The following is a 23,902-nucleotide window of genomic DNA, read 5'->3' as shown; positions in this document are numbered from 1 at the left end:
TGACCTCGAGGCTATACAACATTCTAGAGGGGAGAGGTGAAAGGCAAGAAGAAGGGAGAGGGAGAAGGAAAGATTGGGAAAAAGGTAAAATTAAGAAAGGAAAATCGACAACCACCCGTTTGTTGCCCGAAGCCACAAGGGCATCCATGCGGGTTTCTCAGAAAGAAAGCTACTTGACGAAAAGTTCATCATGTTCCGGGTATCGAACGCTGGACCAAAGCATTTCCGGGGTGGTTGCTCCACCAACTGAGGTGACCAGGAAGCTAGAAATTTGCATCACGAGGGCGAAATATTCGACAGCTCGAAGCAACTGGACAACTGGACACATAATCTAAATCGTTTCTGCGGAATCCAGCAAGGTGGCGGGAGGGTTAAGAAAGGGAAAATGTCAAACACCCGTTTGTAGCACCTATTCGAGTGGAATTGTGTTCAAATTGTAATAGTTAGCGATAGATGTCTGGTTAGTGTGATGTGTGGCTTCGTGCCGCCACCGGGCAGCTGCCAATTTTCCTTTTTTGACCTTTCCGCCAGATTGCGAGATTCCGCAGAACCGAATCGCAAAAGGTTAAGATGGTACTACAAAGAATGTGTATACTGAGTTGTGATGGCATATGCGAGATGACGTGAAAGAGGCAGACTGTATAAAACAAATCTTTATTACGCGATTGGGATCACATATTTCTTGAAAGGCACAGACGCCAGTCAATTTACTGCGCATGAAGAGCGAAGTGAAGTTAAGGCTAGCCTTCATGGCAGTTTCCCTGGATGTTCGATGATGGTTGGATAGAATGAAACATGCCGCGCGGTTTCGAATAGTTTCTAGCTTGTTATTGAAGGTTACCTGGTCAGGGTCCCATACGAATGAGACATATTCGTGTACATGACGAATGTACGTGACGTGTAAATTTTTCGTTAAAAACGTTGGCTCATGAGCAATGCTTCGTTTTACGTAAACGAGCCTGCGATTCAACTTGTATTTTAATAATAATATCGCCGGGGTTACTTGCCACAACTATGATATGATTATTAGGTGGCACGCCATTGTGGAGTACTCCGGAGATTTGGACCACCTGGGGTTGTTTAACGTACACCTAAATCTAAGTGCACGGGCTTGTTGAATTTCGCCTATGCATCGAAACGCGACCACCGCTGCCGGAATCGAAACGGCAACTTTCTGGCCAGCAGTCCAACCACTGTACCACTGCGGCGGCTGACATCCCATCCCCACATTGACTACTTAACTTAGATGTTAAGTAGTCAACGTGGGGACATCGCTGTCAGGTAGTCAGGGTGGTTTGACCATGACAAAGAGTTAGTAATAAGAAGACCAATGCACTCATAAGACCACACATATTCGGGTGGGATTGCGTTCGAACGGTAGGAGTAAACAGCGATAGATGTGTGGTTATGTGACTCTCTGATTGCTTGTATTTAGAAATATTAGGTTCCATTTTCCACAGTTTACACAAAAGTAAAATATTACTTAACGCATTTTGGGGAGTTTTGTAGTGGCTATCATTGGTAACGTCACGGTAATACACAGTCGTCTGCAGAAAAGGCGAATAGGAAAACATATTTTTTGGCAAGTCATAACTATAACTCAAAAGTAGTAGAGGGCCTAGAACAGAACCTGGTGATAAGCCCGAACGCATGGGTACTCTAGAAGAATCAGTATCGTTAGTGGGAAGAAACTGTGCGGTTAGAAAGAATTTCTCTTGTCCCGTCAGGCAATAAGGTGTCAGTGTGCAGGTAGTGTAATATTAGTAGGAGCACCTAGTGGTTAACCTTGCCAAATGCTTAAGCGAAATATAAAAAAACACAACCATTCGCCACACCTCTGTGAAGAGCAACGTGCAGGTCGTATGTGAATACAAGAAGCTGATTTTTGCTTAAAGTAATTCACGAAAGCAATACTAAGTGTTATGAAAGAATTTATTCTGATTCCAATGCTTGACAAGTTGAGTATCAGTTATTTGCTCAATTAGTTTGCAGGAAACAGATCTAAGGAAATATATAGATAGTTACTTGAGTTATGCATGTATCTAGACTTATGAAATCGGATCATTTTGGCCCGAGAAAGGGTAAGCAAACGTTTCATGAAGTAATGAATGATAAAATGTTTGCGACTGGATTACCGAATTCATCGACAAGGCGCAGGGCTAACACATCCTTCGGTTTAACAGCGTTGTAGAATTGTTTTTCATTCGTATTAACGCGATAGCGTTAAATAGCTCGTTCCGCAGAAATTCCGGTGTCGGCGTCGTTGGCTGTGAGCGAAAAATCAATCATCATCTTGTATAAAATAAATAATAAAATTTTAAGTTCGAGTGAGAATCGAACCCAGGCCGTCTGCGTGGCGAGCAGGCGCTCTACCAGAGCCACTCCATTGCTTGGAACTGCACTGAAATTGACTTTATTGCTTCACATACATACGCGTCCTTTGTACAGGTATCACAGTACGAGATGTAATATCGCAGTAAAACGGGGTACAAGCGTATATTGCCATCGGGCGTCACACCATATGAACTGCATAACGAGTTGGTGGTTTAAAGCCGGCCACCCATTACAAAAGGCCCACACATTACTGCGCGTATTCCCTTACGAACACTTAGTGGGTGCATCGCAACTTCGAAAAAAATGCCCCCACCTCCCCGAAGGGAATCGTGAGGAAATGCGAATGCATTTCTTGCGCCGAGAGTACACGGCGTAGTAATTTTAATGGCGTAAAGCTGGACACATCGATGCGCTCAAGTGTCTCCCTTTTGGGCGCCTCTTCAACGAACGCTTCCTACGTGCGTTCGTAATCACCTCAGGGATGTTGCCACCGCCTTCAATGCAGCACAAACGCGTTTAGAACGCGCTGTTTTCAGGCTGTGCCAAGGAAGCACAAATGCTACAAGCGCGTTTCAAACGCACTGTGTTGAGGCGGTGGCGCAGGGAGGAGAGAGAGCGAACGGCGAGAGAAGGAGCGGCGAAGCACTGCACCTACCCTCTCCTACACTCTCTCCACAGACGCGGGAGCTCCGCCGAGCTCCCGCGATGCGAGCGCCCTCACATGCCAGAGCGCGCTCCTCCTCTCCACTCACTCTCCGCTACTCCGCCCGCACCACCTGCTCCGGTTGCTACGGGCGAGGAATAGCGCGCGCGCCCGCAGCTGTTGCTATGGGAGGGGGAGTGAGAGCGGGGAGGCGCGCGGACACCGACGCCTGACATAGCCCGACTAAGAAATACATTCGCATTTAAAAGTATCACGCGCGTAGTTGCTGCTGGTTTAAAGCATGCCACCCATTACAACGGGTATACACATTAGTGCGCGCATTCTCTTACACACACGTAGTGGGCACACTGTTGTCATAAAAGTGCTGTTGAAGAGGACGGAAACCTTTACCGGTGTGTGTGTGACTTTAGGCACCGTGTTCCGACTCCTCAGATTAGATTTAAATGCACCAAATGTACTTTCATTCGGGGCTTTGTCTCTTGGATATAGTGACGGGAAGATCGCCGACGCCCTGCAGGAGTTTCTTAAAGGGTCACAGAGATTTAGGCTGTATAATTAATCTTTACTTTTCTTTTTCTACTTTTCCGAAATTATTTATTATTTTTATGCAAATTCTCCGCTTCATTGCTTATATTATATTCTTTTATTCTATTCTTAAATTGTTTTTTCATTCTTCTTTTCTCTTAACTAGAAAAAAAATTTGCGCTTTACTTATATTTTGAAAATTAATTATATTGAGATTACTTATATCGAATTTAATTATATTTTGAAAACTATCCGGTTCTTGGCCATCTCCCAGCGTGGGTGTGTGCCAGAGTTTATAGGATCTATTACACTCTACCCTACCTTTACTATAGGTATGTCGTGTGTGTGTGTGTGTGTGAGTGTGTGTGAGAGAGAGAGAGAGAGAGACCGGGCTCCTGAACATAAATGACAAGCGAAACAGAGCACGATGAGGATGGGGCCGGATATCGCGTTCGACTCTTAAAGGCAAAGCTTAAGCGTCCCCGAATTTTTGATGCGTGCTCTGCTACAGGCCGCTCAGGCCTATCTAGAGAAATTTATTGTATCAACAGGGGTGTTCGACGGTCAATCACTCAATGAAGCCAGTTACTCAATGAACAGAACGCCTATCCAGTGTGTGAAGACGACGTTTGTTGTTCTGGTTTTGTGTTCTGATTTTACCTTGATAATTCTCGATTCCTTGAAGCCACGGCAAATTGCTAATGCGGAGAGAATACACTAGCCTTTATCGTGAGGTTTTTCAATCAAATCGGAAATGGACAGCGGAAAAATGGTATTTTGGACTTTTTAGAGATGTAGCACGGCACGCAGCAGCTATTTTATAGGCCGACCAGCGATCAGCGTTTTTAAATGGTTTTTGCGACAACAAAAATTCGGGATTTCTACTTTAAAGGGCCCCTCACCAGGTAACATAACGAATTTTAGTTAGACATTGGAAGTTGTTGCGAGCCCAATAAAGAGCATTATGCCACAAGTATTTTTCTAATCGGTCTGTTAGAAGCTGAGAAAAACAATAATTTGTAGCGGCGCAAAACCATGATGCGAGGACGCGAGCTGCAAACTCTTGCCGCTCGCCCCGTGTAGCCTTCGCAAGCCAAATCCCTTCCCTGCCCTCTTCGGCACGTGAGCAGGGGGATCGCATAACGCATACGCATGAACACGTCATGCGCACACAATGTCACGAGCGCATTATGTGCCCGAACCAGCCCGAGCCCCCGAGACGCAAGCGGTGTTTTGGCGGCGTTCTTTGCGCTTCATCTCTTCAAGTTATGCCGAATGCGCCCTCGGCGATCACTTGGCTGTAAACCTATTACTGAGCATGAAAGCGGCGACATTTGCACGGACGCGAGACTAGGGGTGTGCCGCATGAACATCTTGTTAGACGCCGGAGGATAAATGAGCCTAATGAGCGCCGGAATGCGGTAGAAAATTAGTTTCGTTGTAAAGTGTGGCGTCTGGACGATGCGCAAAGCGCGAGAACATGAACGCGTGCGAAACGGAGGTAGATTAGTCTCGAATTTCGCTGCGATTCGCAGTAAAAATTAAAAAAGAAAACGCACACATTCCGTTTGTGTGTTTTATTTTTGCTCTCAAGTTTTATTCACCCATTCAAGGAACAAATTACACAAACTACACGTCGTGTCAAACAATTATCGCAGTGTCACGTGCTACTGTTGGCGACGTCAGAGCACAGTCGTCTACGTAGAGGAGCGACGTCATAGCACTACCATCTACGTAGGGCCATTCCACCATTTACGTCATCCCCTCATTCTCTGGACACGCGGCCGCGAGAAGGGCACGCAGCGTTCAGCTTGAAATTTGACCCATTTACGCGGCGCGTAGCGTTGCAAACTTTGGCAGACGCAATCGTGAACGCCCAGTGCATGCATTGCGCTCATCAACTCAAGATTGTCAGACATGGTGAGGGGCCCTTTTAACAACCTTTTCACGCATGTGAAATACCAAGGCACGTTAGAATTTCCCTTTGTAGTTCCTAAAGTTGTGTCAGCTTTTAGTGTGACGCTTTCCGGAACGTTCGGGTGGCTTGAGGGAGCTTTTACAGTGAAGCTCTATTTGGCTAGGAGATGTGTCCGTTTGTGCGCTGGTACGTGACACACAAATTAGGCAAACCCCACCACTCACCACTCCTGTACTAAAAAAATCACACCATCTCCGCCAGGGTGTTGGAACGAAATGTTTTTCGTTTCGGTTTTAGTTTCGTTCCACAGCAAAACGTTCCGTTCCGTTTCTGTTCCGAAACGAAAAAAAATGTTCCGTAAAGGTTCGTAACGGTTTTTTTTTTATGCAAACATTTGAGGTTAAGGTAGTCATAAAAAAACATTGGATTTGTGATGTAGTTACTTGCCCTCGTCTTAAGAAAGTGGGACAAGGGTAAAAAGCGTTCTTCAGAGGAGCGGAAGTAACTGTACCATGAATTCGTACCGACTAGCACAAACCAGTATACCCTTCAAAGTCAGAGTATTTATTTTCTCAATAGTCAAATACGAATATTTTGAGCAGGGACAATGCTTTGTGTCAAGGGAGTGAGCACGATCTCAGAAGCAGCACGTCATTGAGTGTATTCTCTGATGTGCAAGACCACTGTTCTGATACAAAGGTCGCCAGGCCTGCACGGGACACGCACCACAGTCACGGCGGAAACTGGAAGAGCGGACTTTGTAGAGTCCGTTGTAGAATCTCTTGGAGCAACTAATACAAGTACACATGCAAGGTACCCATTACGCCGTAAATCATCGTAATTTTTCTTAAGTAACGAAGCACCCACTACGCCATTTTTCGTCATTCTTCGGAGAATCGTGGTACCCGCTGGACATCTGTAAGGCATTATGTGCACTTTGTACTGTGGCTGATGGCGATGAAGAATTATGGCGGAGCACCTTGCAGTGGGTGGGAAGCATTAAACGGACTCTTTGCGCAATCAGCATTGTGTGATGCCTGGTTGTTATTTTACTCTTCTGCCACGCTATATTACATATGTTAACACGATTCCTTGCCCGACATGACGCCTGCATAGAGTATTTCCCGAAGGAGTTACAAGCAGCAGCATGGCACTGTGGTGGAAGACTCGATTGCCACGGAGAGGGCTCGGGTTAAAATGCCATCCGATCCAACGAATTTGTTTCTGATTTAATTTTTCCTCGCAATAGCTGTCACGGACACTGGCGGCGGCGGACAACTATGGCGCCAAAATCAGCTGTTGTGATCTGATAACAGTTTTCGCTGTAGCAAACTTCAGCACCGACAATGCCTTCTCCACTTTTGCATGCGTGACAGGCTCGCAAAAGTCCACTTGCGTTAATCTAAACGTCTCTGCCTGCCACTGTTCTCGTTTTTCGCACAATTTCAACATATCTTTGCTTTGGAATTCTTTCCTGAGGTACGCGCTAATACAGTACCTGGAGATATGCTCACATTCTATGAGCGCAGTGGTCCGGATTGCGAAGTTTTCTTGTGAACCGAAAAACAATTAAAAAAAATTTCGGTTTCACTCCGGAACGAAATTATAGATAAAGTTTCGGTTACGTTTTCGTTCCGGTGAAAAATATCGTTTTTTTTCGTTTTTCGTTTTTCGTTCCGTTCCGACACACTGATCTCCGCTAAAGGGGACCATGAGGCGGTGCGAAGCAGCGTTTCGGCATGTCGAGCCCGCGTTTCAGAGGGGAAGGGGAGAGTGGGAGGGGAAAGGAAGTGGAGAGGGAGAAAGTGGGAGAGAGGAAGGTGAGAGGGGAAAGTAGGAAAGGGGAAGGGGAGAGGCGGAATGTGGGAGGGCGGAAGGGGGAGGGGAAGGGGAGAGGGAAAGTGAGAGAGGAGGAGGGGTAGGGGAGGGGTAGTAAGAGGGAGAGGAGGTGTGTGGAGAGGGTTCGTGCATGCGCAGTAAGGGTGGTCACGCCGCACACCACCACCACCACCACCGGTTTGAACTCCGCCATAAGATGCTTCGCATCTAAAAGGAAGAGAACACACGGGCGGCAAGTGCCACTTAAAATTTGTCTCCAAGTGCATGCGGCAAGCCAGACAGGACGACGCATGTCGCGGCAGAAGCACGCATGCTGCTGAAATTGAAAACTAGCATAAGAACTGTAGGAGGACTGTAGTTACGGTACTACAGTTGTAAACAAACTAAATAGAAAAGGAACTTTCTGGCCAGACATTTTGCAATTGGTTGCAGTGTGTGTGAACGGTTATGGTTCGAAATTATGTGTTAGCTCTATTTCATGTGCTAAACTGCTTCAATAGCCGTCCACCTTGACAGATAACAATGGCTCCTGAACTTGTTTTTGCTAAATTTAGTGTTTCCGAATTACCGAGTTTGCGTAGTGCTTTATAGTGGCACCAATGCTTACAGCGGCAACTTCTGACACACTGTCCCTCTCTAACTAAAGGCATGCGAAGATGACAATGAAATTATTTGTCTTATTTACCTAGAGGTGCGAAACGTCAGTCTGGAGGTAATCGTTAACTTCTTGTACTTTTATGATTGCCCTTGGTCGATAATTCGGAAGCACTACAAAAAAGTTTTAAACGTAGTGTGGTTAAGCAGAAGCAACAACATGTCGCCACTAGCTTTGTTAGTACTGCTGCTTACGACTCTGTAGTAGCCCGATAACAAGCAAACAGCAAAAAATTTAGGAGCCATTCCACCTTATCAAGGTGGATGAGAAACAAAGCTGTTTAGCACAGGGCACAGCGGTGACACGGTGGAGGCAAGTTTGGTATGAAGGGCCATGTTGTGAAGGTACCCATAAACGCTGAAACCACTGTGCTGCCTACAGCGACACATCGACGACGACAAGGCCATCGAGGTTAAGAGTAGGCTCCAGTGCAATACACAATTTGGGAAAGAAAGGAGGTAACTGCGTCATTTACCCACCTGTGAAGCTTCGGAAGGCAGAGATCGGATATCTTGAGCGTTTTCTATGATGTCTTTTGATGTCATGTGACCATAACATCGCACAAGTACTACTGCGCATGTCTCTGTGTTTGTACTTTGGCTGGAGGAGCCGGAAATAAAGATGGATGTTAGCGCCTGTACTGTATATCTCGGCTTTGTGAGGGTCTGCTCTGCGATTAAGTTTAATCTTTCCGAACAGCTATGCACGATATTTTTCTGTACGAAATTTTGTTGAACTATAATAAAATAACTTACATTGGCAAGGAAGCTTCTGTACATTCCTGTTACTCCGCCATGTAGCAGGGCATTCTGCAGCCTACTTCGGATTTATTTTCGGTCTTCCTGCCACTTCATATACTTTCTTGCCATATATTCGGTGTTTTTCGAAAGCAACTTTTTGAAGAGCCACTAGTAGGCCATTTTCGCCAAAGAAACGTCGCATTTGTGAATCCAAGCAGCCAGAACAGCGGGCGGAACAGGCGTGCAGTAAAGTTGCTCCGATTGAAAAAACGGGAAGTTTATTGTTCTTTATATAAACCGATTATATTTATTTACATAAAAAGTTCGCATGAAATTTGCTGCAGCTAGAGCAGTACACCTGAATATAGCGCTACGATATTATCATGTGCTATATTGCGTGTTAAATACACTAATGACAAAAAAAGTTCATATTGTCACATGGTTGTGACGGTGACGAAGGCTGCAGCAAGAGTGGGAAACACGTAACTCTCTATTTGGGCAAACTTGTGCCCGCCAAATGAAAAGTCAAAGCACAAGTAATTTACGCTGTACTTTGATAGTGGCGAGAACAGTCGTCGGCCGTCGAGTAATCCGATCAACGTCGGAACGCTTCGTCTTTTATGTACATGTCGTCGAATCTTCCAGCGTTATCGCTGGTGCTCGCGTAAGCTCTCGAATGAGCTTGACTATTCGCGCCCTGCGCTTAATCTTATCAGAATGATCTCAAACAATCGTGAAGCCTCCCAAACATTCCCGCGTGGTCTGCGCAGAGCGTTGCTAACAGTTTTTGTGGGTGAAAGCAATAAGCGAGCGTGGCAATATCAGCATCATTTTTTTTTCGTCACACGTTCCACGTTTAATTCTATGACGGTGGGGCCTCACTTGTTTGAAGAGATGCCACCACGCCTTCACTTCGAAGCGTGCGATTTCAATTCCTGCTTCGCGCCGAAGAGACCATAGACACGATACCCGCGACGTCAAAGCGACAAGTAAGATAACAAAACGACTCGTTTTCTACAACGTAATCTACGGCTATCGTTAGAAGAAGCTTACTCATGACAGTGATGTCCACTTATCAAAACCATAATGTACCTGATAGGCTGATGTCTTTTGCCGCAGGAAACTTCGCCGCGCACAAGCATCTCTATGGAGGCGTGTTCTTTCTAGAAGCTCTTCCGAAGACCGACAACGGGAAAGTCAGCCGCAAGGCATTGCTGAAAATCTGTGCTGCTTCAACGCCGCTTTGAATACTGAAGACATGGCTTCCCGAAACCCTTAAACTCTATAGTTTATCGTAATAATGTTTTACCTTAGCCCCAGAGGCCGCATGTTCAAGTTCTCGTGTGTTAAATGTCCCGAGCATTACGAACCTGTAAAATGTGTAGTGAAAGTTACTGATGTACTTGAAGAAGAGAAATACTAGAAATATCACTCGTAAAATAAATGAAACTTGCAGACACATAGCAGACAATTTACAAGAAATAAACACCACGTTTAATTAAAGCAGCCGACAATGTTTGAGCTCATATTGCACGTTTCAAAGGAACCGACCCTTTACCCCGAACCCGCAACCGCAGCTCCAAAAGATATAATAATTCGTGAAGCTACTAAAAGTCGGAATCACGGAAATGGGTCTTGACAAGTTTTTGTGCCTAAAATAGACTACTGACCAAACAATGTCATTTGTGTACAGTTCACTGCAATACCAAACAAACAAAACAAACATTTATTGAAACCACTAATATGCAAATAATCTACTTGAGGATTGCTGTATTGAGTTTCTTATGTGCAACTTAATATCGTCATGTAGGATACTAATCCGTTTCCCATGCCAAATGCAGATTCAGGACGCACATTCAATGCACATTCAGTGTAACATTTAAAAAACAACGAATAAAGTTCTGTATTTTATTTAATGAAAAGTAAGGTGCTTTAACTACCAAACCAGAAAATACAAGACCCACAAGTAATATTTCGGCAAGTAATATTCCATTTTCGATTATTCCAGGAAGCGCTAACACACGGATAGTGCAGTTACAAATGGCGATGCATTTGATAGAATCTTGATGAGGGCAAAAACGAATCCCATCAATTCGATCTGATATCACAACCAGAACTCCATCTAACGAAACTTTGTTCTACGCAGTTCCCGACCTAACAAAAGCTGCCCATTCCCCAGCAGGCAGCCATAGAGTGAAATGCTGCCGTCAACCCGAATTAACGAAACTTGGCATCAAACCGAATGTTACTGATATTTCTCTTGAAATAAAAAAAGACAGTAAAGCAATGATTTCTTCATAATTAAGACACACAATCGTTTTAAATAGGTAAGTATTTCTACGCCGACTGATAGAAAGCTATCCGTAACGTAGGACGACTGTCACCATAAGGAAATAAAACAAAAAGTTATGGAAGCGACCTTAGGCGTCCTCAGTGTCTGGTAGTGGCATTCGCACTTCGTGTACCCGGGTGTATTCTTCCGTGCGCTGCTGAAGCAGATCTCATAGGCCACGTAGAAAGAAGCGTGTGGTTGAGATCTGCTCCGCCAGGTACCACAACAATCCCAGCAGCTCACCCACTCCCATTTAGCAGCAATAAAGTTTATTCCTCCTCTTTCAATGAAATCAATCAATTTTCATTAATTTTTCTGATAGTTGGCGCTAATCATAAGTAAAGTTATGCTCCAACATCAAATGTACACATGTAACTTTCGAACCAGACCCATTAATTTCTATTATTTCAAGACGTTTGATGGATATTCGCTAAACAGAAGTGCTCGACTGGATATGCTCGGAAAAGAAACGAGAATATCACTCGCAGCTCGTGCCACGAATAAAATTACTTGACGGGGCTGGATATGAATGCGGGATTCCACCCTCCGAAGACTAGTATTTTAAACATCGGGCTACACATCCGCTGTTTGTTCTGTCATGGTATTTATTACATTGCGTTACAATTTCAAAATGTCATATATATGGGCTAGAGAAAGAAGAGGGATAATCAAAGGAAAAGGGAGAAAGAAATAGAGAGAGACAGGAAAAGATAGAAAGAAAGAGGAAGCAGGCGAGAAAGAGAAAGTGAGATAGAAAGTCCAAGAACGAGAAAGAAAGAGGTACAGAGAGAGAAAGACATAGATAAAACACAGAAAAAATGCAGAAAAATACACAAGAGAGAAAGATGAAGAGAGGAAGAAGGAAACTAATGAGAAATAAAACAGGGACGCCCCGCTCCGCAATTCCTTCAGGCTTGGCACCACCAGTGCAAAGCTGCCTTAATTTTTTTTAATTTTTTCACTGTGGAAACTTCCCTAGTTTCGAAAATATTTATAGAAATGTCCGGCAAGGCCTCCACGTCGTATTTTCATAGAGCGCCGACAGCCAACAGATGGTTAGCGCGCTGGCGTTATCCTACCTAGGACGCAAGAGAGGCACGCCCGATAGAGGGCGACTCCGTAACCCCTCGCCCCCAAATAGGAATGGTACATGAAACACTACTGTGGAAATTGCGTCATCCCGCCATTAGATATCCGCTGCCGTCACCGGACCCACAGACGCACGCCGTTGTTACTTTACCTGATCGAACGCGCCTCGCAGGCAAGGCGAGAGGTGTGCCCACCTAAAGAGTATATATCTTACACCGTGTTACAACCCAGCCATTTGCGAGAAGTAGGTGAGTCAGAGGCTCGGTGGAGTATAAAGGAGGGCGTTGGCTCTCCAATCCCCCAGCGTGGGTGTGTGCCAAAGTTATAGGATCTACTCTACTCTACTATTCGTGGTGTTCGCTCTTCCAGAATGGCCAAGAGTACTCCCAAGGAAAAAGCCACCCTACGCGGTAACGGGCACACCATCGCCGAGCCAGCTCCAATCTCCGGACAAGAGAGGCCGAAGATACACTTCTTGTAAGAATGGCAGACTGGGCGTGTTGGTTCAGCATATTTGAAGTGCATGGCGCGACGACGACAACGGACAAAAGGGAGAGTACACACACACGGTGCGCCTTCCACTTCAAGCGCCTAAACATATTCGGCGAGAGGCCAACCGCGAAGCGCATGCAAGACAAGTCGAAGCTAAGACTTGCAAAACATAGAAAGGCCTCAAGAAGCCGGGCGTCAGCTGCACTGTTTCCACGGTTTTCACGCAGTGGCGCTGGCTGGATTTTTTGGTGACACCTAATCTCAACTTTCTAATAGTATTTCATGCTTCGCTGCTCATGCGCGGTGATGTACATTTTTATTGGTGTGTGTAGCTGTTCCTACCTAATAAACGCTTCTGTTGTCAGTAAGGGCTTGTTCGCTTGTTCATCTTCTTCGTGTTTCGTCTTTGCGCGCTGCTGCCTTAACAAGAACGTACCGAACAGCCCAAGTCCTCACTCCGTTGCAAGATGCCCGTCTTGCGTGATTTGCGCATATTTAGGCCTTGGGCATATCGAAGAAGCTCCCACTAAACAAGATCTTCATTTTAAGAAAATCGTTAAGCCTTTTTTAGAGTGCTGTATACCGGTCATACGTACTACCTGTTATGAGTGCCGTGTATGTTTGAACAACTAAACGATATAGATACTGCCCTGCAGGGTAGCTGCTTTTTGTATTGGAACAATCGTACTGTCACCGCAATGCGACAAGAACACCTCGCCAGTTGTTAACTACGTAAGAAATAGAAAAAGCTGCGAAACGCACATGAAGTGTATGACAAGGAAACGTGTGCAAGTGTTTGATTCGCTAGATGCCGGATGGTGCAAATCATCAATAGCATATTTCTCTCAAATGGCAGCGTTTTTACTGAGATAAACATGTACAAGATAAAAATGAAACCATCAAAACTATAATATAATACAGCAGCAGCATATATTTTAATTGCCAAGGCGGGACTATATCGGGTAATCAGAGAAGCTATCATGACATACTGAACAATGGTGACGACATATTGAGAGTGAAAATAACGGAAGAAGAGTCGCACTGGCAACACGCGAAAGTTACGCGCCATCATCTGGTCACATGGCGTGCACACGCACACGAGTCAAGAAAAGTAAAAACTAATCGACAAAGCTATTGCAGCGAGCAGTAGCTGCCGCCTTCGTCGCCTTTCGGTGCGACGGTCGGACATTCAAAGGCCTGTGCAAACTCAATCATGTTGGCGAGCGGCAGGAGGCAGCGAATTCGCGAACTGGGCTTGCTCGCCGAGCAGCGCAGCAGGCAGAAGCGGCGGAAGAAGCTTTTCTGTGCTCGACGCCAGTAGCTAGCCCAGTTGGTGGCTCGCTGGAAACCGCTCAGCGCCTCTTGGAGGCCCGCGAAAGCCATCCGCGCGCCTTGCACCCAGAACAGCAGTTCGCCAGCGCCGTAAGCCCCCGGTAGTCCCACCCCTCGGCTTCCGTCGGCTTCAAGGGGCGACGGCGTCAACGTCTCGTTCGTCTTTCGCAACCACAAGGACCGCAGGCACTGCTCGAACCTGCATGACGAAGCCTAGTGACACTTTGCTCTATGTAAATACGACTGCCCTAAGGCACTAAACGATTACGTGCATGTAAAGGGCTCTCACATGCATGCCAGGTTCTCAATAACCGTGAGTCGCGGCACTCCGCGTACTCTGAAGTCGTGACCGAAAAGTCGTACAGCTCGGAAACGTACTCGACACATTTCACACGTGGAGGGTTATTTATTGCCTGTGGGGTCTGACAGGCATGACAATCACTTCAAGATCATTGCAGCCAGAACAGCTGTGTCCAAGGCACTTGCGGTAATTTTCATCGTCTCTACATGCTGTTTGAAAATGAATCGCCGAAGTCCTTCGCTGCTGCGTAAGTGAACATGCCACACCTTTAGCTCGGGCAAATGCACCATACTTCTGACGCGTCTAAGACTTCTGCAGATTAATACATAATGGCTAACGTGATGAGTTCTATCCATATGGCAGGGTTCTCACCTATACGCACCGTTAACGTAATGTACTCTGAAGCAAACGTGGTCGCTATGGCTCAGTACAACGCTACGTTTAATAATAATAATAATAATAATAATAATAATAATAATAATAATAATATTAATAATAATAATAATAATAATAATAATAATAATAATAATAATAATGAAAACTTGCATGCCCATATGCATTCTTCTAAGATTACGCGAAGGCGAAAGCGTCTTTCTCTTATTCTTATTTGAACGCACTCATTATCCCGCCCCAAAGGCTTTCTGCGCCTAGCGTGGTTTTGCACTACCTCCAGGATTAGAGGCATTGCAAGCTTTCTGCACCTCACGAGCCTCCGGGATTGGCCCACCTATGACAAAGCGATGATGTCATGTCATGAAGTCGCGGTCTGACGTTTTCATGACGTCACAAATTTTGGCGACCTGTTATGTCATAGTGACGTCATATGGTGACGTCACAGACGATGACGACTTTTTGCATCAATCGTGTTGACGGCGCCAACGCAAACGGTCACTTTTCGTGTTTGGTGAGGCATCTAAGGCTTTCGTCGTATTGATAGAAAGTTGGAGTTGGGAATTGCATTGACAAGCTTTAGACAAAGCTAAACATTTACGTTCGATAAAACAGGCCGTGCTAAACGATGAATTTTTGCTACCGACCGAGCAGGTGCCGGAGACCAGTTGTCGCTGTTTTACATGGGCGGTCCATTCATTGCGACGGTCTCTGCAGAGAGGAGGCCGCAAGGAATATATTCAAACTTTCTTTCTTGCGCAATCACCCGCGACATAACTCGTCGGTATATAGATTTCTTTTTTTTTTTTTTTTTGAACGACGGCCAATAACACACGCACTGGTGGAAAGACAACAGAAACTGCTGTAGACATGGCGGCGGATGACTACTGCGCGAAACTGAATGCTTCACAACAGTGCCACCGCATCTTAAGGTAGGTCACCACCTTCAAAAACGCATTTTTTGAAAAAAATTGCATTTTTGGGATTTAATATTTTAGAGACCCCTGTCTATTCAAGGATATTTAGCAAAAATAATTATGTATTTATCTTGAGCCGTTCGAAAGTTATGACCATTTTTCCAACCCCTCCTAGACGCATCCGAAACCCAAACTGAAGGTTTCCGGTTCCAAAACACCTGCCATCTCGTCATACATGTGTTTTTGTATATATATTATGTAATGCTAAGTTGTCCAAGTACGTTCCAAAGCTTGTGGAACACGTTGTTTCGATTTATTTTAAAATTTCCACTACAAGGCTGCGGCACTCTGTTGTTTAAGTTGCGCGCGCTTTTCGCTCGGCTGTCTCTGCTTGTTTGTATGCCGTTTCGAGCTCTTGGACTTAGTTCTGGCTTTTCAAGGAGGAAGTTATAGTCCTTCCTCAAATATGGCGAAGTATAGGACAAAAAAGAAGCGTCAACGCAAGTTAGGTACTCAATATACCAAGCGTGGACCCACTGTGGAGCTCGTGGGTGAGAGTCAGCTGAAGACGCGAAACGAGCTAGGAAAAAAATACATGCTTCCGCTCGCCCAAAAGGAGATTGTGCCACTTCAAAGGAAGTCACCGAGCTATGAGCCTGGTGAATTTCAGGCATATCTAATGTTTCTTTGCTATATGGACATTTGGTTCAAATCTTTAAAGCAATTTTTCTCAAAACGTGATTTTTTGCATGCTACAGTTACGCGAACAGTGATAACTTTCTTTCTAATAAATATTTTTACATAAACGTTTCCGTGCTGTTTCTTTATATGTAGAACTGTGCATTCAAGCAGAATGATTAAAAACTAGCGGTAACTTTTTGTACTATAGCCAATTGCGCGCAGAACAAACCTTCCAAATATTAGCTTTTTAAGTATTTTTATGATAACACGCCTCAGCTTAGAGATATGGTGATCGTGGAGGTTAGATGCACAGGATATTGTCCTCACTACGTACCTGCCAAGTGGCATTTGAATCGTACCAACAGTTTTTTAGTTATGACTGTTGGCGCAACATGCATATTTTGGCACATTTTGATTTTTGTAATTTTAATTTTTTACATTTTTTGACAATTTCGTCATTTTAAAGTTTAAGTTTACCTAAACCCAACAAGCCGAAGCCATAATTATAACTTTTGGACTAAAATTGCAAAATTTTTTCTCGAAGGTGGTGACCTACCTTAAGGCGAACGCCTTAGATGCCTCATCAAACGTGAAAATCTGCCTTTTTCGTTTTCCTGTGCTGCCCTCTGCTGTTTTGGTATGATTTTGGTAGGGACAGGGACAACCATTTCTCATGATGGCACGGCGCCTGCGCCGTGTCATCACGACGAAGGCGGATTATATGCGCACATACCCCTTACTATTAAACCAAATACGCAGAAGTTCTTCCTTTGCCGCTATACCTCTGCTACAGCTTTATTTTCTCGACAAGCCCCGAATATCGATATCACTGTCTCAACGTCTGGCAGTCCGCAGTTCCCATTAAAGGGACACTAGAAACAGGAGCGTACCTGGGATTTAATTAAAGGTGGCTATGAATGACCGAAATGTCGCAAAGATAAAAATTGGGGGACACTTAAGCTTCGCCTTTATGAGTTGAACGCAATAGCGAAATCCGGCCCCTAGTGCGCACTTCAACCACTAAGTGCATACTTATTAATGTGTATTGTTACACACACACGCACACAGACACACACACGCACGCGCGCGCGAATGGTACAGGTTTTTGATCTAAAGCAAGAGTCGCATGGCCTCCAAGATACACGCCGCGCGCTCGCCATCTCGGAGGCCATGAAGAGTCTCACAATGCCTCACAGATGACAGCACATTATCTAGCGTTTGCTGTTTGCTTGTTGATATGTTTTCCGCTAGATGGACATAGTTGTCCATTTTTAGAGCTGTTTCAAAGTTCGTGTGTGTTTTTAGCGGCGATGGCTGCACTATCCCGGCCTTTTTCGACATAGTTTGATGGCCTCCCAAATGCGCCTACAAATCGCCGAATGGGCTCGTTTTCGTCGTGACACCTGTCGAACAAAATGCGTTAAGGAGACTCCTTCCACTACATGGCATTTATGTAGTGTTTTTTTTTCCCGAAGCACCTGCAAGTAACATCGTGGCTTTGTGGTAGGACACCTGCTTGCCACGCGAACGGCCCGGGTTCTATCCTCAATGGGACCGAAATCTTTATTGTTTAGTTTATTTGCTTCTTTCTAGATTTTTCGCTCACGGTCGATTTTTCGCTCACAACCAACGGTGCCCACACCGACGGCGGAATTACTGCGACACGAGCTCTCCAACGCTATCGCGTTAAAATACTTCTTGTGACGGGACATGCTATATATCCATCGGTACGTGGAAATGAGAGCATTGATTTAGCAGGAAACCACATCACAGCCCACGTAAGAACGTCGTCCTCTTCACCTTCCTCCCAGGCACCTTTCAGGCTATGTCCTACTGTGCGCTGTGACCGTCATTGAAAGCCACGGCGGAACTCTTAAATATTTCAACGGATTTATTATTACTAACCGGTCAATGGCGTGCCTAGTTTCGCTCGTCCAAAGGTCGGTGTCATCGGGTGGCGGAAGCAAGGCCCGGTAGAGTTCCTCGGCCAGCAGCGGACCGAGCGTGCTCATGACCATCTCGACTGGCACGTCTTCCGGGTAGAGCACGGGCCTCAGCAACACGGCGGCGGGCAGAAGCAGCGCGTTCAGCGGTGCGTCGTACACGACGCGAGCGTCCAGAAAGTGACGTGTGGCTGCCAACTCGCTCTCCGAGGGAGGATTCTGGAACGACTCCGCTCGCCGAGAGATTCGCAACGACCAGAACACACCTGCAACAGGGCATCTGTACCTCGTCGCAACACCAATTCACCAACTTCGATGAGCGCCGCCCGCGTATCAGCTCTGTGTGCGCGTTGAAAATAGCGCGCAAGTGGGCTGTCATATTCTACGGATACAACGTGACTGCGTCGATTGCGCGCCCCCGCCGGCTTCATGCCAAAGCGTCATATATATATATATATATATATATATATATATATATATATATATATATATATATATATATATATATATATATATATATATATATATATATATAGTACTTTTGGTATGAAGATCGATGGGTCCGGTACGATAGATGAGTGAGAAGAAGGACTCACGTACGAAATGTAGATTTATTAACGTTTCGGCTGGTGGGCCAGCCTTCGTCAGAATGAATGCACTGCTCGTGACAGACACTATTTCTAAGTGTGTAACACAATCAAACGTGCTTAGGTGCAACACAAGAGCAACAGGTGCAACACAATCAAAACGTGCATCGAGAGCAACAGGTGCAACACAATAAAACGTGCATCGAGAACAACAGGTGCAACACAACTAAACGTGCATCGAGAGCAACAGGTGTAACACAAAAAAACGTGCATCGAGAGCAACAGGTGCAACACAATAAATCGTGCATCGAGAGCAACAGGTGCAATGATGCCGCGCATCGAGGGCGACAGGTGTTATTCGCAGTGCGAACAACACCTGTTAATGGGCGCCTGCTGAACACAACACTGGGAATAACAATAGGAACGTGCTGCGCGAGAACAACAAGTGGTGGGCGCATGGTTGTTCCTATTCCTCTTGCCTATAAACTGTACTGTATTCACCATGCGCTCTTCACTTGCTGTTCTCGATGCGCAGCACATTCTTATTGTTATTCGCAGTTTTATGTTCACCATGCGCCCATGGAGTGCACATGCGTAGCACGCTCCTATTGTTATTCACAGTATTGTGTTCACCATGCGCCCACGACTTGTTGTTCTCGCGCAGCACGTTCCTATTGTTATTCACAGTGTTGTGTTCAGCAGGCGCCCATTAGCAGGTGTTGTTCGCACTGCGAATAACACCTGTCGCCCTCGATGCGCAGCATCATTGCACCTGTTGCTCTCGATGCAGGTTTTATTGTGTTGCACCTAAGCACGTTTGATTGTGTTACACACTTATAAATAGTGTCTGTCACGGGCAGTACATTCATTCTGACGAAGGCTGGCCCACCAGCCGAAACGTTAATAAAACTACATTTCGTACGCGAGTCCTTCTTGGCACTATACAGACACCAGATACTTCCGGAATAATTGTATCCGATACGATACTTCCCAATTGTATCTTAAGATACTTCGATACATTTGCAAATTTGCTCTTATATATCGATATATGAACAAAACTCTTTACTCGGAATTTTCTTAACTGCGACCAACTTCGTTTAATTTTGAGAAAATCTCTTTGTGTCCCCAGATTTCTGCCTTACCTGCTCAAGATATATATAGTTTCGTTCCGAAACAACTCATGTTAAGCTCTCATGTTAAGTAACATGAGAGCTCTTTATACGCTGCGCTGTCAATGGTTCTTGTTTGACACTTTGTATATAATGGGTGCCGCTTCTCTACTTGCTGACCGGCTAGCGGGTTGCCATCTGAATACAAGAAGGCGCAAATACCGCTGTGTAGTTCTACCTTGTCCGTAAGCGTATTACCGTTTTCGCAATACGGGGTCTCCCGAAATGCAGCAACAACGCTGGTAGCGACATTTTTTGGTGACTACTCATGTTTACATTGAGGGCTTAAAACTACAATGATTTTTAAATTCTACTTATCTGCTGGCGTAACGCGTTAATTCGTTAACGACATATTCACTAACGTGCAATCTTTTGGAATTCGTTCTCCAAGAGAACTTTCGTGCCGTCGAGAATTTTCTCAGGCATATTATAGTGGCAAAAAGCGTTGCAGGATACCACTGCTATTCACACTATTGCCACTTTCACACTTTCACACATTCACACTATTGCCAATCACGCGATACTCACGACTATCGCATGATTTACAACAGCGAAAAACGTTACGGTGACCTAAAAAAAGAAAATCATTATATCTTAGTCAAACAGCAAGGCGGTTCCGTATCAATCACAGTGAATACGTTTGCAGGTTGTTTCACGCAACTATAGAACCAAATATCTAAAAAAGTGGTTTACCTCGACTGAATGAAATCAATGGAGTATGGTTTACCGTCATGTGACACTCATTATAATATGTTTATAGTGCGCTTAATTGGTTGGTTAACTGAGGTCAATTATGCAGCATTTTTAATATTCATTTATGACCAAGTGCGTGCTATCACGTCGTTGACGGCATTCCAAAACAACCGGTCCACTTTTTGGTGGTGAAGTACATGCTGCCTGGTAATTTTTTCCCGATTTTAAAAGAAAGCGCACGAAATATCAAATTAAACCACTTGACTGCGCCGCTCGTGTGCTACCGTACTGCAGCGCTCTCAAACGTGCTTCGAGCAAAACAACAGGCGCGCGAACTGTCAGCATATCGAGGACGACGGCGTTTCCTTGCCGTGTGCAGTCGTCAGAAATGTTGACGCACTGTGAAGCCGATGCATGAAGCCACAGCCGGTCATTTCCCCATGGTCCACGCGCCGGTTGTTTCGTTCGAAGCGCGTTTGAGCGCTGCAGCACGGCAGCGTACGAGGGCAGTCACGTGATGTTTCGCGGGCTTTCTTTAGATGTGATGCGAATGGAGGACAGAAAAAATTGTACTCATGCTGGCAATCAAATTATGATCAAAATAACCGCTTGAATAATTGAGCAGGAAGAACAAAGATACAGTACGCCAAGATATGTTATGTTACGTAAGTGCTTGTTCTACAGCATCTAGCATCAGCGCCGGTGAAGCGACAGTTTTTAGAATATCATTTGCATATAAGTCAATCTCATGGTATATAAGTCAAACTTACATCCACGAGATCTTTTAAATCGCTGTCGTGTGAAAGCCGCGAGACGCAAAGAAACCCCACTATTGTATTCTTCAGACTTCGTAACGAAGCGCCACGCAAGGGAAACTTCGATAACGACACTATAGGAGCATCACAATTTTCACGAAAGGTGCCGTACGCGTTGGAGTACGTAGAACAGCACAGGGTTTACGAGGCAGTGTCATGGCACCGACACAAGAAAAAAAGTCACAGTTTCGCCGCAGCGGGGAAGCAATGAATGCGATAGCAATAAAATGTAATGTAACGCGAAGAACGGAAAGCAGCTCGAAATTGCCAGCGCGTCGCTCTAGCCCAAAGGACGCACGAAAAGAACGGACACAGGACGAGCGCGAAATAATGCATCACAGATCGACACTTGAAGCGCACTGCCCAAACATAAAGCAGGACGCACGAAACGAACGAACAGGTACACACAAGACGAGCGCGAACTAATTGTCACAGTTGTTACTTATTTCTGTTTGAACAGCGCGCTCCTTTCGCAAACGCGGCCGCTGCAGCGAGCGAAGCGAAGCACCCCACCGGCCGCCCCTTCTTTCCTCGAGATAAGCGCACGAAAGCAACCACGCCCTGTAGAGCGAAGAGCAACGGCGTTCGCTGGAGCGGGGCGACGATCTTTAAAGCACGCCACACACGCGCACATCGCGCCATCTATGTGGCCACTAAGAAAGCATGCTGAATTACATGGTGTATATAAATAGCTCGTCGTTAGCAAGCTGAAAGACGCTGCTGTCGTGGCCTAACGCCTAACGCGGCGGGCTGCCCGTTCGCCCGTTCGATTCCGCGCGTCGGAAAGAATTTCTGAATTATGTTTCTTTGTGGCTTTTCTATATATATATATATACATACCTATACATATACGGTGAATGACGGCGACGGGGACGGACATTTTCCAGCCGAGACTGTCCATATAATTGCTATCGCAATAAAAGAAAGAAAAAATAGCGAGAAAGTGAAGTTCGACGGCTCGTAGACGTTCGCGGGCTTGTTTTTGTAGAGATCGCGCGAGCTCCACCACGTGATTGTGCTCCACCAATAGGGACGCGCTGACCTCATCGCCTGCCCTCGCTGGAGAACTCTGGCAGATATAATAAAAAAAATGTCACTGTCGTTAGTTTTATTGCGAGAGGTATCGCGATACAGATACAAGATACTCAAGGAGTATCTAAGATATATGCATCTTCGATACTGCCCAGCACTGATATATATATATATATATATATATATATATATATATATATATATATATATATATATATATATATATATATATCACTAAGAGGCAAAAGTCGCCAAAAGTCGCCATTTTTTTGCAAATGTCGACAAAAAAGTCGCCATTCTAGATATGTGCGGCATACCTAGTAATATATATTTCCACTTATGCATAGCCGTGTAGAATACAGTGCCATCCTTAACCCTTAAATTATATTGACGTTTCTCAATAGCAGCCGCATCGCCCGCTTCACCATGGGAGTGCTTGGTGCTGGTTCTCCGACCAGCCTCCTCCCGAAAAAGTGGGCAGGCGTTGTGCCCCTCTAGGTGGCAGTTGCCAGCTTGATCTCTTCCTCTTCTCTCTGTGTCCTTGTGTATCTATGTATGGAAATCAAATCAATAAATAAATAAATAAATAAATAAATAAATAAATAAGATGTGCGTGTGGCGCAAGGGTGAATGAATGAAACGGTCATGATGTCCTTCCATCCTTGTCCGCTCGTTTCAAAGGTAAAAGTGGGGTATACCTTGGGCAAAAACCGTGGAAGCGTTGTTTGTAGACAGGTATACGTACGCTTATACGAATTAAAAGAATTAAAGGTTTCCTGAAGGTAACACGACATAAGTCTTATATGAACTGATTATTAGTGGATCTTATACCTTTTCAGTGTGAACTAATATGATACCGGACGCCACCGGCCCTTTCTGATAGTCACTTATATCTACACGCGTAAATCCGATGCATTATAAAGGAGCATGCAGACAGTGTAAAATGTTATATAGCAATTGCTTTCATTGCAGACGCTCACCCAGAACAGTGGAAAATGCCTGAATAAATAATTTTTATTGCACAAAAAGCCACGTGTCAGCCTGTCTTCGCTATTCCAAAACAGTCTTTACGAGCTGAATTAGGGGTTACTGCAACAGTCAATAAATATTAAGTCGCCAAGCTATTCAGAACAAATTGAGCTTCCGCTTGGAACAAATGGAGCTTCAGAACAAATGGAGAACAGATGGTCGGAACACGCGGCCAATCATTCGTCTAGCCCCTTCAGAAGCGAAACATAGAGAAGCTTAAAGCACCTAAAGCCATAAACTTATAGTCAAACACCGCCGCCTCGCGGCACGCAAAGCAGTCCGCTGACTGCTTTGCGTGTCGCTAGGGCACGCTCCACTACCTCCTACATCTAGATGAATTGAGGACACACACGAGTTACAGGACAGAGATATCCAACGGCGCGTAATGTGCACATTCAACTCGTTGGTCTACAACCAAGAAAAAT

The sequence above is a fragment of the Rhipicephalus sanguineus genome, chromosome 2, assembly GCF_013339695.2.
Source record: "Rhipicephalus sanguineus isolate Rsan-2018 chromosome 2, BIME_Rsan_1.4, whole genome shotgun sequence".
Lineage (NCBI taxonomy): Eukaryota > Metazoa > Arthropoda > Arachnida > Ixodida > Ixodidae > Rhipicephalus > Rhipicephalus sanguineus.
This window is presented reverse-complemented; position numbering follows the sequence as displayed.